Below are 15905 nucleotides of genomic sequence, written 5' to 3'. Positions count from 1 at the left end.
GCTGAATTATTTTAAATGCAATGAAATTAGGTAAAAATAAGATTATACCAGTCATTGAAAGTAGTGCTTATTGATAACTCAGATAAAGACAACACACATGCTGCTCAGTGCACCTCTCCAGTGCTGAATTATCTTTTATCAGCATTCGTTAAAAAAACCAGAGGTGGTGCAGTTACTTGACACAGACGTCATTGGGGTCTTTAGTTTAGTAGGGTACAAATATACCCTAAAATTAAAACCCAGTGCTCTGTTTATTTCTGCTGTTCATGAAGCTGTCAATAAATTCTCAACAACATGGTCTCTCTAGTAATGTTCCAATGTCAGCTCCTCCTGTGGCCAACTTTAACCTACGTGAATGGGTTTCATTTAGTTTCTCCATCCTCTGTATACAGTAGACTGACTATCCAGGAACCATATTTTATTTTCAGCTTCAGTTTCTTCTCCACTGAAAATAAAAACCAAAAATATATTCATCCCTCTGGGTTCCAGTGTTAGCATGCTTTAAAATAATATAATATTTTGCATTTATATAATATCAGCCAGAGGGCTTTGCAGAATCTAATACAGAGGTACCTCTTTACACCTTCCTGAAGAACAGCCAGTAAGTTGAAAACCAAGAACTGTTTAACTGGGCACAGTAAACCTATACAATAATTCCACTCATTGCATCCCACACTAATGGGGGGACTATGAAGTCTTAAAACAAATGAGTCATATGGAAAAATACTGTATTCTCTGGGGCGGTGCTAAATCTACAGGGCTATGAATACAGGGCGAGGTGCTGTGGTAACACCAAGGACAACGTACTTCAGGCTCCTACCTCGGAGTCCTTTCCTGTGAGCCCCATTCCTGTTGGCTTCCTTCTTTCACTGTGCATCATTTAGGCATTTCTTGCCTTTCGTTTTCTGGGACCGGTTCTTTTAACTTTACACAGCCAGGTCTCTATAGCTTATTTTATGTAGGGCTGGTTCCTGCCTCCTAACTCTCCCTTTGAGCTAGTAAGAATTAATATTTACATAAAGCATTTCCTTCCTTATAGGTTTAAGAGAGGTATGTTCTCATAACAGGTCTGACTCTTGCCTCAGATTATGAAAAATAAATACAGAAATCAGAACAATAGCTTGAGGGAGCTGTGGTAGGAAACGGAGTATAAACTTTCACTATAAAACTTGTCTCAATTGTCAGCTACAAATAGCAGGTCCTGATATGTAAATATAGATCATGCATGGAAAATAAGATCACATCTCTAATACAGATGTGCATAATTCCCATGTTTTGTTGTGGTTCTTCCTCAGTTCTATCATGACTATAGTATCTTTTCTACACAAACAACTGTGAACTCCAGGCGGTGCCCATACCTTGCACCACATCCTAAACAGCAGAAGATCTTAGGGTCAATGGGAGGACTTTTACAAATCAAATCAGGCCAAATGCTGTTGCCATCTTTCACGGCTATAAAGTGCAGCGGCAGAAATTCCTGCTGGGTGCGTGACAGGATAAGTAGCATGTAAGAATAAGGAGGGGCTGCTAGATTGTTGCTGTCATGCAAGCACTTTGCAGCCCTGCATGTTACAGAGGCAAGGTATGGTTTAGGAAGAGGTTCCTGATACTGGAGCAGCGCCCCTGACAAGGATAGTCAAATACGGCCATGGCAACAAATCCAGTGTTGGGGAAGTACAAGCAACTCCTTCTTAGTCTTCTTAGTGATTAACGCGTGAGTCTGAAAGATAAGACACTTCTGTATTGATCCTTAATAACCATTTTCCCTTGGCTATGACAAAAAGCACTCTTAGCTGCAGAAACACCAGTGCAGGTCATATCTATCCAATACCGTAAAAAGCCACAGCTTCTTTACTGATTCAAAGAACACAACTCTGCCCACAATCACTTATGCCACTTCCTGCAGCCCCCTCCTACACTCAAGTGTATCGAAAGGTGGCATGTTTTCCATGTGCCTCTGACTCGAGTCACCTCTTGGCTGAGAAACTTTGTCCTCTGTATTTATACTCAGTTTCATCCTTGCATAAGAAAGCCTATTGCGTTGTACCTTGGCATTAACAGTCACAGATCTGAATGTCTGATCCCACTGTCCACTGAGAAATCTACTGAATGTGGGAGGAAATTCAGGCAATTGTCAGGCATACTTGGTAAAACACTGAGAAATATAAAACCACATGATTGATTTAGACAAGCTCTATCAGAAATAATACTTTTATTTCCAGGGAGAGAGTAGTGATGAAGATGAGTGCTCTGAATCTCATGAACATTTAATTAAGTGCAATTTTCCCCTACGTGATATGGTACACTAGCATCAAGATGCTGAATGACTTTGTCAACTTTTAAACAAAAGTCTTCAGGCTTTTTTACCTATCAATCAGAGAGTACTACAACAGGCATTTGTTGACCTAAGTTTACCAAGCTAAATGCACATTGCTGTGTATTATCATTTGTATTGTTCATATTTTGTTCGTTAATATGGTGACTAAGGAGGACAGCAAGATCCTGCAGACAAAAAAAAAAAATCCTTACCTTTCATTGATATGACACAGATGGGAACAATAGTATGTGTTTCAATAGAATAAACAAAGTCTGGTAGAAAGGACACAATTTAAAATTTCTTTCGTTGCATTAAAAAGTCCTGTCTACAGATTTTGTTCAAAACAAATTCAACGTGCTTTACATATAAGTAAGGATTCTCCGCAGCAGTTTGGAGCTATAAACATTTTTGGGTTCATTCTGTTCAGTAATGTCATTATTGATACTGTCCTTTATGAGAACTAGAGGGAAGAAAAATGCAGTATGTTTGGATGCAACCTAAAAATTAAGCTGAGAAAAAGTTCTGGCAAAATCTCTGATGGATACTGATAAAATAACAGTAAAACATTTTCCCCCAAAAAATTAATTAAAACTTGTATACCTAACTTTCAAAATTAAGTCTACATGGTAAAAATGTTGGAAGATTGATTTTCTAACTTTTGATTTCAGAAAGAAATTATTATTTCAGAAAGTTTATTCTAATATGCAGTTCACTTTGAAAAAGATAACTCATATCTGTCACTTCCAGACCATTTTGATAGAGTAACTAACAATGGCATAGCATGGTGACAACCTGTGTTTACCAAGCCAGCTTGCAGCTATGCTTGGGAATGGCCATGCCTAAGAATATGAATGGTACATCAAGCATTTTTGGAAGACAACATAAAAAATGGGTCTGAGTTCTTGCAGACTTTCTTCTTCTTTTTGCATTTTTCCAAATGACTCACCAAAAAAAAAATTATATGTAGAAATATTCTGCATTTGGCAGCTGAATTCCCTCTCTCTTTTTTCTTCCACCAAAATGATGTTGTCCTACATCTCTGATAGGTAATTTGCATCTTAATTCCTAGTGTTAACTTAATTCCTTACAGCAGGGAATATTAAGTCTGTTTTGATTGCCTTTTTTTGTTAGTTCATTTTGAATGATTGTAGAAAAATGGTCTGATGAGAAAAAATGCCAGTTCTTTGGTGTATTTTTATTTTAATCTGATTCATTCTTCTTCATTTTTTATTCATCTACTTCTACTTCTTTTATGAAAAAATCATAGGAAAAGGCAATGAAGCTTGGTGATGTATTTATTTATCTATATTTTAACTTTAAAAAAAACTTTTAGAAAATATCTCAGTTATGAAAAACTCATCTCATTATGGAAAACTCCTTTATTTTGAACTGCATTTCCATCATTTGTAATAAGAAATTCTTAGGTAGAATGCCATTGAGAGAGCTTCTGCTAAGTCTTTGGAAATACATCTAGTGACTTCAGATTCGATTCTTTACAGAATGCCTAATGGCTGTTGCTGGAGATAAAGTGAAAAAAAAACTGAAAAAATTCTTTCTAATGCTTACCAATATTCAGTGTGACTTCAGGAGATAAAATATTTTCTTTTCTACTTGAGGAAAATTTTAATACCTTGAAGATTAATGCTAAAGCTCTGCTAACTTCTCTGCTGTGTTTCCTATTGGCGTATCTGAGATTAAATTTTCATGGCTAGAGAGATAATGAAATTTGCAATAGGAACATTGGGTTGGATATGTAATATGGGGATGACAAAAACTTATGCAGAATTCTGGAGTGCAGAGAAATTGAAATACCAATGAAACTTTAAATTAGATTTTTTTTTTTTTTTTTTGGATACATGTAAAAGTTTGGCTAACTCAAAATCCTGAGTAGTTTAACTGCATCCATAAATGTAATCCTTACAAAAGGTTGCCTATCCTGAAATTCTGGTAATTTCTTAAAATTCAGGACCATTACTTGGAAGAAGAAGTGGGACTCCAGAGTCTTGCTTCTCAAATGAATATCCTACTCACCATGCAATTCACTCCTCTCTTGCTTAAATCCCTACCTGTAGCAGTATAATTTTTACAAGAAGACTGGAGCATCAGCCCAGCCTTGAACAACCTACAGATGGGCAGTGACAGGAGTGCTTCACTGGATGTTAGTCATGTGACTGGATTTTCCTCACAAGAACTGAATATTATTATTTCACACAGACCCTGAGGTAGACCCTATGTGGAGGAGCCAACAACATGGATAGTATTTCTTCAACTTGTGTTTTAAAGAAAGTGGGAGGAAGCATTTCACTAGGCAAGGAATCGAGCCTTATTCCTGTATTTAATTGTATCCAGAGAACACACAGAGAGGGTAGTCATGCTGAGGAAAGTCTCAGTTTTGGACCCCCACTAGACTTAGCCCTCTAAGCAAAGTGCATAACTGCACTGCTCTGTTCAGAATGGGTTCTTCTAGTTGTTCATAAATATAGGCACATGGGAAATTTTGTAGTTAAAAAAAAAGAAATAAAGGAAAAAAAAATATTTCTACATGTTCACGTAGTGCTGAAAAGAGTTTTTCTGATTACAGTTTGGATTTAGGCATCTTGTTTCACCTAAACTCCACATTAGAGACCTTTGTTAAGCCAATGAATACCTGAACAATTCAGTCATTTATTTTAATGCCTGCAAGTTTTGAAAAAGTAATTTCTGTACATAGGGAAAGGAGTAGGAGACTAATGGAAAGTATAGTATGAAAACTATGTAGCAGTTTCAACTGTATCTATTTGGATAGTTGCACAGTTAATTTTTTCTTATTAGTGTTGGCAGTAACTATAGATTGGCAGGCTAACTTGCCAAGGTTGGTGTAACTTTGGTTGGTTACAGCATTTAATATTGGATGATGGCATATTTAGTCTTTTTCTGTCAAATGTTTTCAATGATAGATAATTTCTGAGTTATTCTGATCCAGCAACTGGGAAACATTCCAAGCAAAGAGATTAGATATATCTGGTTTACATGAGTCTTTTATAATTATTTCAAAATGCTTACATAAGAGTCAAAACATCAGAACTTCATGCTATATAAATATTCTGTTTAGGCTTCTGTTGCAAAATACAAGCTGAAAATAGTGCCATGGGTCTTTTAGACTGAAGTTTAATTCCATCTCTTTTAAAGTTAAAGCCACCTGTCTTGGTTCTGGCAAGGATAGAGTTAATTTCACAAGGAGCCAGGACAGGTGACCCCAGCTGGCCGGGGGCTATTCCATACCATGTGACATCATGCTCACCATAAAAGGGGGCTAGTCGGGCAGGGGCGGGTTCGGCGTGTTGGCGTGGCTCCGGGACGAGTGTCTGGTCTCCGTCCGATCGGTAAATCGTTCTCTGTTATCACCCATTGTTACTATCTGTTATCAGCACTGTTGTTGATTGTTTCCCTGTCCCTTGCTGTCCCAGTAAACTGCCCTTATCCCAACCCTCGAGGCTTTGCCGTTGTTTTTCCGTTCTCCTCCACATCCCGCCAGGGGAGGAGTGAGCGAGCAGTGAGTGAGCTAAACCACGTCACCACCCTATCATTCTGCTAAAACACTCTTCTTTCTTTGATATCATGCCATCATTATCCTAAAGGAAAGCCTTCCATTGTCAGATGGAAATACACTATTCATCTGTGCTGTGTATCACTGATAGTTGTGCCTGTAGCCTGAAAGCGCAAGAAATGAGAAAGGAAACAATGTAAAGTATGAAAAAGGCTTACGAGTCACTCAGTCCATAATGACAGGGACCTCAGTGCAGAAGAGTTTACTCTATGTAAACTTGGCAGTCTTAAATATGTTCTCATCCATAAAGCTCTTTGAAAGGGTGAATGTCGTGGCACTGCATATTCACCATGGCTTTGATTTTTCAATATTATATTCCTCTACCTAGATCTTACCTACCTGTGCAACAGCAAAAGGCTAGTCAAATGATCCTAACTCTGTGCTAAAGGTCAACAATACCAGAAATGTCAAAGGAGAAATCTGAAAAATAAAAATTAGAAAAACATATACAAGAAATTATAACATAGAGCTGCTTCTTTGTTTTCCAAATTCTATTTTCCGCCTCATTTTACCACTGTATTTTTCAATGTTGTAGCAATAATTATTGCTTCTGAACGTTGTGGTAGGGACAAGAAAGAAGGAAAATATGGTGGAAGAATAATCATGAGTCCTGGAACTTGGAGAAAGATATGGAAAGAATTTCAGGAAAATTACATCCCTTCCCATCCCTTCCCTTCCCTGGAAATCATTTGTCCTTCTGTTCTGCTACTTAATGCCTTTCCCCCCCAACAATTACTTCCCCCCCCCCCCCCATTCCAAAAGCTTCATATAGAAGGACAAAGACATTTCAACAAAGGGAAGGATTTCATGCTCTAAGAGATCATTCTTCTGTGATATGTATATTTTTCAATCAACATTCAGCATTTTCTTTAGCCTCTACTTGCCAGGTGGTCTTTCTTTTCTAACCTGTTTAATCATGTATGACAGTTTATTGGATGAATGCTTTTGCCTTTCCAATGAGGTGCTCTGACTTCATATTTCAATCTTCATATCTCTTGTAAGCTCTCTCCAGTGATTGATTAAAACAGATATATATTTATGGCCTACATAAGTGATAACTTATTATAACATTCTAAAGTATCTCAAGCGTGCAAAACCAAGGGTGAAATTCTGGCCTCACAACAGCAAAACTCTTATAATTTCTGAGGGTCTGAGATTTCACCCCAAGGATGAAGAAAAATTATTTATGGTGTCACAGGGGAATATAACTATGAATAATTTGATGAAATTAAGATGGAATAAATTCCTATCAGTGAGATATACTATGTCAGGGATCAGTATATCATGGGAAGCAATGGAAGATCTATAGATACAGACATTTTAAACTGGCTTTGAAGAAGGACTAGATATTAATGCAGTGATAAACTTATTTAATGGATTACTTAATAGATTCAAACTCTCTCCAGTTCTTATAGTTCAAAAGAGCTCCTATTGCTGCCTGCTTATCCAATTTCAGTCAATTTTCCTAATAAAATAAAACTCATAGTCTGCCTGATGCATTTTTGTATGTGTCTGTTCAGAATTAAGTGACCAGATTGAATCCTATTTGAGAGAGGGTTAGGGGTTTAGAAGCTCAAGACTTACTATAAGCATTGTGGAAAAAGGCAGCTAGATAGAAGACGACAGACACAATTAAAACCCTTGATGAAATCCTAATAAGACATCGGAGAATCCATACAGCAGAGAAATTCTAGTAGCCAAGTTTCATTCATTCTATCATTCATAGAATTTTTTTTTTTTTAAATTCCTTAATGTTGCTAAATGTCTTAAGGACTGACATAATAAAAAAAGAAAATTCAAAAGCAATTTATTCAAGAATAAAAATCCAAGGTCATGCATTTAAGCATGCTAACAAGAATTTATGCTATAAAATGGGAACTTCTCCATTAGAAACAAAATAAGAGAAGATAGGCCCAGATGCATCAGCTGATATGGCTATGAGAGATCAGAGTGGTGTAGAAGGGAAATGTAATTCTAGGATATATTATTTAACTTGGTTTTAACAGAGAAACCTCTACTCTTCTCTTGTCATATAATGTCAAACAGCTATCAAACTTCTGTAGAGTCTGTGAAGCTCAGATCTCACTCACACCTGCCAAAACTGAGTAGTTCTTATAAATTATCAAAACCTACATCCAGTCTGGCATTGTTTCTCAATCCTAGTCCTATACTAGCTATTCAGAGCAAATAAAACCTAAATCCGTATTTTGCTACTACATTTTTAATGATTTCATAACATACTGCATGTCTGTTCTTTGTAGTCTAAGACACTTTTGTGCAATAGACTCAGCAATGAAAAGAAGTAATTTCCTGTTCTAGATTAAATGCATTATTCTACTGAGAACACTTCAGAAAAGTGAGTTCTGCTTATAAATATCTCACAAAGGCTTCTGGCCTTCAAAAATGTGGGTTTGTTATGTACTACCCAATTCAATTACCCCAATCAGAGGATTGTGGGGATATAAATCAATGAAATCAATGAAAATGTAGAAAAATCTGCTAGAAACGGGATGTTTATCATTCAAAGCAAACAATATGACTTGGAAAAACTCAGGAAGACAGTTAATACATTAATTGTCCCTGACATAAGTGTGTGCTATCATGGACAGACGCCGCTAGCTGAAGTCATCTCTGTTTCTCGTTTCTTCCCCTGATTTCTCAAGAAGTGGGGTTCATACTTAACTTTTCCATATGTTTACAGCCACTGATGTGACACAGCCATGAAAAAGTAAATCTTCTTAGATTATGCAAGGTATCACCAGAAGAAAAAGATGTATTACTGAAATTACTTCAGTGAGTTTTGGATCTGGTTCCTAATGAATAATAAAGGAAATGTTTACATTGCCCCTTTTTGATTCTCATGAATCAGGGCTATTACTAGAAAAGGGCAGCAGTTTACCAGCTTTTCTAAAGTCTACGACTTATAAATTACTATCACTGTAGATTTCTCTTCTATCTCCAGTTCTGCTCACCATTAAAATACACAGTAAATACAAATTTTTGATGTCCAACACTCCATATTGCTCCTATTTCCTCTCTGATAAGCAAAGAATGGGAATTAAAAAAAAAAAAATTGTTTTTAATCTATTATATAGAATATAAGGGCAAGTTTATGAACCCAATTAATTTGTATTTGTTTCTCTGATTTACATTAATTTCCAGCTGAAGTCACTTTTGACTGGAAGAGACTTCCCCATGATGAAAGAAGCAATTTATGTTCTACTCTTCTACTTTTCTTCCAGAAAGATTTTGGGCATTTCATTACAGGTTAGGGAAGTCAACACTTTCATCACACTGTGCCTCATTGCAAACCAAATGAAATATGCCAAATGCAGTTGAGTTTTTTCAACAATGGCTCAGAACTGGAAAGTTGAAACACAGATGTATTTCTACACAAACATATATCTGTGTCATTTGTGAAGAAAAAAAAATGATAGGAACAAGTGCGTTGTATATTACAGTTTAAGTACGGACATGGGATACAATCTCAGTACAAACCTTGTTTTGTGGGCTATGGGGCCACCCATGCTGGACTGGGCAGAGAGCATTAAAAAGAAAGCTTTCTTATACTTGACCTAATCGGTACTATTCTCAGGCATGAATTTATCTTTAGCTCTAAAAAACCCACCATTTGTACAGTTTTCCTCTTATAATTCCATGTTCCATATAAATGCTTTTCCTGTTAGCTCAGACCATTTTCATAGAATCGTCTAAATCTACCCCCTTTCAGTTTGAACCCATTACCCCTTGTCCTATCGCTACACTCCCTCATAAACAGTCCCTCTCCAGCTTTTCTGTAGGCCCCTTCAGGTACTGGAAGGCTGCTACAAGGTCTCCCTGGAGCCTTCTCTTCTCCAGGCTGAACAACCCCAACTCTCTCAGCCTGTTGTCATAGGAGAGGTGTTCCAGCCCTCCAATCGTCTTTGTGGCCCTCCTCTGGACTCATTCCAACAGCTCCATGTCCTTCTTATGTTGGGGGCCCCAGAGCTGGACGCAGTACTCCAAGTGGGGTTTCATGAGGGTGGAGTAGAGGGGGAGAATCACCTCCCTCGACCTGCTGGTCACACTTATTTTGATGCAGCCCAGGATATGGTTGGCTTTCTGGGCTGCAAGTGCACATTGCTGGGTCATGTTGAGCTTCTGATCCACCAATACCCCCAAGTCCTTCTCCTCAGGGCTGCTTTCAATCCATTCTCCAACCAGCCTGTAGTTGTGCTTGGGGACCAGTATGCCCTTTCCCTGCTCATACTCTCCCCTGGGCTTCTGCTACTGGTCTATATCAGAGACAAGATGCTGAGCTCCGTGTATGCATCTGACCTCTTACAATCATTGCAAATGCCTTTATGTTCTTCCTTTCCTCTGTTGTCATCTCCCCAATAATGCTGCTGAAGTTGTGCTTTATAGTTATTTTAACGTATTATCACCTCAAAGAACAGAAAATAAAAACATTTCCAAGAATACTGTGAAATCTCTTCAGGAAAAAGCAAATAAATAAAATAAAATAAAATAAAATAAAATAAAATAAAATAAAATAAATAAAACTTCAATCAGGACTGGCAAACAAGTTTGCCCGATGTCCAAAATTCCATGTATTGATCCATAGTCCAGGGTCAGAAACAGAGGGACTAGGAATTGTTCAGTCTTCTCATTCTTTAAGGAATGATAAGGAAGGGAAAAGTGCATAGTGGTTTAATATGCCTTATACTGTATTTTTATGCTGTAAAGATAAAAGCAGGGGATTTCTGTTTTCCAGGTAAGGGCTATATAATTGAATCCTACCAAATAAAAATTGAAATTCTTTCTAAGCATTCTTTTGGTCAAAATAATTTCAAAGATCAAACAATTAGAAGTGTGGAGGATCCCATCAAGGTCAGATATTATTTGTCACGCCAGCACTATAAAGCTCTCATCAATCATCAAAACCTAATTTCAAGCCAATACAGTTTCCAAACTGTAATCCTAGGCCAGCTATTCAAAGCAAACTGGAAACAACTCAGCCCTTTGCCATTGCATTTTCATATGGACTTCTGATACGAAACATGAACATATGCTTCCTTTGCAGTCTTTGATAATTTTATATTGTAGACTTGGCATCTTAAAAAACAGAAGCAATTTCCTATTTTTAATTTATTGCGTTATTACACAAGAAGCAATTCTGAGTGTTGGTCAGGTCCCCACTTGTACACACGTCCCACAAGCAGCCTGTCAGCCTCCAGAAATTGCCAAGAGCTCAGATTGCACAACCCATTATGCGCTGATACCAGGAAGGCCACTGAAGAATCTAAGTCATTGAAGACATAGAGCAAGCTATGAAAATAAGGTTGTTACACTCTTCAGAGTAATTGTGTCTTAAAATGAGTGTCAATAGGACACTATCTTAAAATTCTATAAGAAAATATAAAATGAACGAATGAAAAAAGAGTGATCATCAGTAAATCCATACTGATGTAAGCATGACCTTTTATAAGCAGCAGAGACATAGGAGTGTTTCTCTTCACACCTTTCTCTGGTTTCACAGATTGTGTGCACTCCTCCTTCTCCTTTCACATCCCAAAAGAAAGATGTTCCTTGCATATAGCCTGATCTAACTCACAGGGTTCCCCATGGAAGTCAGACTAAGTCTTATAGCGAGGAACAATGAAAAATTTTCTAGGACAGTGAACTATTTGATTTCAGAAGGAATCAGACCTTTAATCTTTCATTTGGTTCAGGCACTAATATTTTCTGATGGCCAGGATTTGTCAAGTCCCTCTGGCAATGAGCTACTGAAACTTCTTCCATGTTCCTTCTTGTTCCAGTTTCACAGATTCACAGATTCACAGAATGGTAGGGGTCAGAAGGAACCTCTGGAGATCATCTAGTCCAACCCCTCTGCTAAAGCAGGATCACCTAGGGCAGGTTGCACAGGATTGCATCCAAGCAAGTTTTGAATATCTCCAGAGAAGAAGACTCCAGAGAAGGATAACCTCTCTGGGCAGCCTCTTCCAGTGCTCAGTCACCCTCAAAGTAAAGAAGCTTTTCCTCATATTCAGACGGAACTTTCTGTGTTCCAGTTTGTGCCCGTTGCCCCTTGTCCTGTCACTGGGTAGCACTGAGTCTGGTCCCATCCTCTAGACACTCACCCTTTAGATATTTATAAGCGTTGTTGAGATCCCCTCTCAGTCTTCTCTTCTCCAAGCTAAACAGTCCCAGCTCTCTCAACCTTTCCTCATAAGAGAGATGTTCCAGTTCCCTCATCATCTTTCTGGCCCTCTGCTGGACTCTCTCCAGTTGTTCCCTGTCTTTGTTGAACTGTGGAGCCCAGAACTGGACACGGTACTCCAGATGCGGCCTCACCAGGGCAGAGTAGAGGGGCAGGATAACCTTCCTCAACCTGCTGGCCACACTCTTCTTAGTGCACCCTAGGATACCATTGGCCTTCTTGGCTCACAGAGAGCTTGTTGTCCACCACGACTCCCAGGTCCTTCTCTGCAGCGCTGCTTCCCAGCAAGTCAACCCCTGACCTGTACTGGTGCCTGGGGTTGTTCTTCCCTAGGTGCAAGACCCTACACTTGTCCTTATTGAATTTCCTATGGTTCCTTTCTGCCCAACTTTCTAGCCTGTCCAGGTCTTGCTGAATGGCAGCACAGCTTTCTGGTGTGTCGGCCACTCCTCCCAGGTGTGTATCACCAGCAAATTTGCTGAGGGTACACTTTGTCCCCTTGTCCAGGTCATTGATGAATATGTTGAATTAGACCAGACCAAGCACTGACCCCTGGGGCACACCACTACCTACAGGCCTCCTACTAGACTCTGCAACACTTATCACAACCCCGTGAGCTCTGCCATTCAGCCAGTTCTCATCCCACCTCACTGTCCACTCATCCAACCCACAGTTCCTAAGCTTGCTAATGAGGATGTTATGACAGACAGTGTCAAAAGCCTTACTGAAGTCAAGGTAGACATCTACTGTTCTCCCTTCATCCACCCAGCCAGTCATGCCATCATAGAGGGCTATCGGATTGGTCAAGCATGATTTCCCCCTGGTGAATCCATGTTGACCACTCCCTATAACCGTCTTCTCCTCCACATGTTTATTGATGACCCCTAGCAATAACATCTGCCATCTCCCTGAACACTTGTGGATGCATCCCATCAGGGCCCATGGATTTGTGGATGTTGAGTTTGCCTAGATGTTCTATAACCCAATCCTCCTCAACTAAGGGAAGGTCTTCCTTTCGCAAGACTTCCTCTCCTTCCTCCAGGGTCTGGGTTTCCTGAGGGCCAGTCTTAGCAGTAAAGACTGAAGCAAAGAAGGCATTCAGTAATTCCGTCTTCTCTGTATCTTCCATCACCAAGGCATCCACCTCATTCAGCAGCAGGCCCGCATTTTCCCTAGTTTTCCTTTTGCTGCTAATGTATTTGAAAAAGCCCTTCTTGTCCTTGACATCCCTTTCCAGATTTAATTCAAAGTGGGTCTTAGCCTTCCTTGTTGCATCCCTACACACTCTGACTACATTCTTATGTTCCTCCCAAGTGGCCAGTCCATTTTTCCACATTTGGTAAACTTTCTTCCTTTTGAGTTTTTCCAGGAGCTCCTTGCTCATCCATGCAGGTCTCCTTCCTCCTTTGCTTGATTTCCTATTCTTTGGGATGCACTGATCTTGAGCTTGGAGGAAACTGTGCTTGAATATTGACCAGCTCTCTTGGGCCTCTTTACCCTCTAGAGCCCTAACCCATGGGATTCTTCCAAGTAGGTCTTTGAAAAGACCAAAGTTAGCTCTTCTGAAGTCCAGGGTTGTAATCCTACTTATTGCACTGCTCCCTCCACACAGAATCCTGAATTTCACCATTTCACAGTCATTGCAGACAAGGCTGCCCCCAACCTTCATATCCTCAGTCAATCCTTCTTTGTTTGTTAGTACAAGCTCTGGCAGCACACCTCTCCTCATGGGCTGCTCCACCACTTGTCTCAAAAAGTTATCATCAATGCTCTGAAGGAACCTCCTGGACTGTGCGCGCCTGGCCGTGTTGCCTTTCCAGCATATACCAGGGTGGTTGAAGTCCCCCATGAGGACCAGGGCCTGTGATTGTGAGGCTGCTTCCAGCTGTCTGTAGAAGGCCTCATCGACTTCCTCTTCCTGATCAGGTGGCCTGTAGTAAACAGCCACAACAGTGTCACCCATATTAGCCTGCCCCTTAATTCTTACCCATAAGGTCTCGACACATTCGTCATCCACCCCGAGGCAGAGCTTGATACATTCCAGTTGCTCTTTCACATAAAGAGCAACTCCACCACCTCGCCTTCTTGGACTGTCTTTCCTAAAACTATGCAGCCACCCATGACAGCATTCCAGTCATGCGAGCTATCCCATCAAGTCTCCGCAATTGCAATGAGATCATGACCCTGTGACCACACACAGACCTCTAGTTCTTACTGTTTATTCCCCATGCTGCGTGTGTTGGTGTACAGGCATTTCAGAGAGCTAATGGAGCACGGAGGTTTCCCTGGAGGGGTGCAAGAGGAGCCGTCATAGCCATACACACCCTTGAGGTTGTTGGCTTTCTGGTTCTCATCTTGGGAAGCTGCTAAGGAACATTTGTTGCTGCTCTGGTTAGCCTGGCTTATTCCCCAGTTGGATGTGATGGCATGAGCTTTGCCACTTTGGATCCCACCCTCTGAGCCCTTCAGTTTAAAGCCCGCTTCACCAAGTTGGCCAGCCTGCTGCCTTGCCTCTTCTAGACAGGTGGATCCCATCCTTCTCTAAGAGGTTATAGTCATCAAAGAATGTCCAAAACATCAGACAACATTGTTCTCATTTGGGTTGGTTTCTTGCATCTTGTAGTTACTCGAGGATGACATTTTTGCATGTATGGTAGTCATGGTCCTAATGCAATAAGTAAATGGTGTAGGTTCTACTTCCAATCTGTGGTATGTCTGTTCTCCATAATGACTCCTGCCATTTGAGCGTATCTTTGAAGTGTAAGACTTGCACTACAGAATTTGCAGACTCAACATCAAGAACATACTGTGGAGTATTTCCTATTTCAATATTTCTTTGTTGAAAATTATGTCTGGCATGCATACAATCTAGACAAAAGCTGGAAATGGGAAAGAAGGAAGGAAATTATAAAGTAACCAATGCTTGAAAAATCTGCAGAAGTCTGGATTTTTTTATACCACACATAGAAAATATGAGATACGTGTTCCTTCACTTCATTGCGGTACTGGTACCTCTGACAACAATAACCACAGAAACCTCAGAAAATAAATGGCAAGTCTAGAATTTCTATGAATAAACTTTGGGGAAAAAAAATAACAACTATACAGATACCACTGCGTGTGCGTGCATATAGTCATGCTGGAAAGATACTTTGATCTAAAAGTAGGGGTTTTTTACTGGACTATGTGTCCCTTACCATACTGGTATGTAAGGAAAACTTTAATTGAAAGACAATCTTGGTGAAAACTGGTATTTCCCTTACAGAATGACTCCCTTGAGACCTGAGGATTATTTGAGAGTTTTAAATTCCAGATGAGGAATACTTTGACCTACTAGAGCAGTGTTTGAGAATAATTTCCTTCTATTACTACATTTCACATAAAACAGACAGTGCTGTGAATTTTTTAACTTTGCAGGACTGATTTTAGAATTTGTGTTTTAATAAACTATCAATACACTAAACCATTATTATTACTACTACTACTACAACATTAGTGACAGTTGCCTTTGTCTGACTTCACCCAAGTAAAACTTATGTGGGGAAGAAAGATTTCTGCCTGTTTAGGGATTGAAGGATTTTGCTTCTGTTATTAAAAAGTCATTTATAGAGAGCTGTAAATGTACACATCATTTTACAAATGCGTTATAAGATACATTCCTTGCCCTGAAGTGTTTATAGTCTAAGATAGGAAAAAGATAAATGAAGACCAGACTCAGGAAAACAATTTATAGAGTGTGGTGTGAGGAATAAGAATGAGATGGATAGGAAGGGAAAATCATTAGAACTGTTCCTTGTTGA

Source organism: Balearica regulorum, chromosome 2 (genome assembly GCF_011004875.1).
Source record: "Balearica regulorum gibbericeps isolate bBalReg1 chromosome 2, bBalReg1.pri, whole genome shotgun sequence".
Taxonomy (NCBI): domain Eukaryota; kingdom Metazoa; phylum Chordata; class Aves; order Gruiformes; family Gruidae; genus Balearica; species Balearica regulorum.
This window is presented reverse-complemented; position numbering follows the sequence as displayed.